Raw genomic sequence first — 1,984 nt, 5'->3', positions numbered from 1 at the left:
AAAAATAGATTAGTGCTCCGGTCCCCCGTGTGCCACCTTATACAGCTCCCTGTATTATAGTTCTAGTAAATGAGATCACAGGTTATTAGCTATAATCAACTCAAATGTTCAACACCTCCTCCAGGCTGAGGAGCAGTGGAATGCCTTCATGACTTCATTGGGTTTTTTACAACTTTAACTTCCACAGTAATTCCTAGGCTCTTAAAAAAAAAAAAAAAGTCAGCTTCACCCGTGTTATGACTGGTAATGCTTAGTGCCCAGTGTTATCTGAGGGCACTTATTTGAAAGTAAATACAATGCATGATAATTCGCCTTTTACATTATCTTACGGGAAGATTCAGCAAGTACTTCCTCCAGACTCCAATTCCCGGGTGCCTGTCAGGCTGTCCTCACAGACATTGCTGGAGAGACAAAGTCTAGGGCACCGCCCACGCTGTCCATGGTGCCCAGCTTTCTTTGTCTCGCTACTTGGTTAGAACTATTTGTAGCCCGTGGCCAGGTCTGATGCAGGACTAGCTAAAATTAGCATCTGAAGAGCGAGGCATTTCCTTTCTATACTGGGGAGGGTTTGGGTTTTTTTTTTTTTTTTTGTAATTTTTTTAAAGAGCCACTGCAGCCTTACTGAAAAGCTTCCTAAAAGATGGCCCATCAAGTCCACCAGGATCTGGGATCAAATTCACTTCAGTTCTCCTCTTACCAGAAGTTTTCAGTTGGGACTACTCAGGAATGCTGCCTGTTGAGACACACATCTCAAGCATTAGGGTCAAAGGACAGAATATGATCAAATGGCGGCATTTTCTTTCTTTTTAAAAATTTTTTTTTAACATTTATTTATTATTAAGAGACAGAGAGACAGAGCATGAGCAGGGGAGGGGCTGAGAGACGGGGAGACACAGAATCTGAAGCAGGCTCCAGGCTCTGAGCTGTCAGCACAGAGCCCGACGCGGGGCTCGAACTCACAGACCGTGAGATCGTGACCTGAGTCGAAGTCGGACGCTTAACCGACTGAGCCACCCAGGCGCCTCAAATAGCAGCATTTTCTTTGCACGTTTTCAAACTCTGGCATTTGGCAGAAATTAAAATGTCTGTGTTTATGGAGCATGTTAATACTAAAGGTTAGTTTGTGTTACACAAAGAACAAAGAGCTAATGACAGGTGCCAAAGGGTGAGCTGGATCTTTCACTGGGGGCCTGGGGGCTGAAGACAGAGAGGATGGAAAGACGTCAGAAGAGTCCGATGGGGAGCAATTGCTGGGATTGTGGAACGGACAGAATAGAGTTCGTAAGAAGGTAGGGCAGCAGCAGAGTACCCGCTGAATTTTGCAAATCCACAAGAACAGCAGCAAGTCAAGGAGACTAGAGTGGAAGAAAGTGAGAGAAAGGAAAAATGGCCTTACAGAGACCATGAGAAGGCTGAGGATAGGAATTCTGGAACGGAGACAATTCTGATAGAAGGGGCCTTACAAAAAACGGGGAGAAACGGCAAGTGGTTATCTGATGTAGTCCCCTACAAATCACAGACTGAATGCTTAATGCAAAACTGGGAAACAAGCAAACCTCCAATCCACCACACGCATTTCCCGTAGTAATGAAAATACGCCAATTTATTCATAAATCCTGGTTGATGTCATGTATTTATATTATGTTCGAACGGAAGTTAGAACATAAATATAGGAAAAACATAACTTATTACTTACCAAAACATTACTCAACAGAGACCATTTGAGGCATTTTTGGCAACGCCAGCCAGACTTCGGCACGTATCTTAAAGAAATGTGTGCCCGTGCATCAGGCTACCTGTGCAAGGACACCCACAGCAGCACTGTTCGTTGTGGCCCCAGTCTGGACAGCACCCATATGTCCATCAACAGCTGAATGACATGACTGTGGTATGTCCATAAAATGGAATAGTACACAGAAGTGAAAGTGGATGGATTGTGACTGGTTGTACTGTGGATGACTGTGTTTAATGAACGATGCAGAAT

The sequence above is a fragment of the Herpailurus yagouaroundi genome, unplaced genomic scaffold (assembly GCF_014898765.1).
Source record: "Herpailurus yagouaroundi ecotype Mexico unplaced genomic scaffold, PumYag 77, whole genome shotgun sequence".
Taxonomy (NCBI): domain Eukaryota; kingdom Metazoa; phylum Chordata; class Mammalia; order Carnivora; family Felidae; genus Herpailurus; species Herpailurus yagouaroundi.
The sequence above is the reverse complement of the archived record's forward strand: the minus strand, read 5'-3'. Positions refer to the sequence as shown.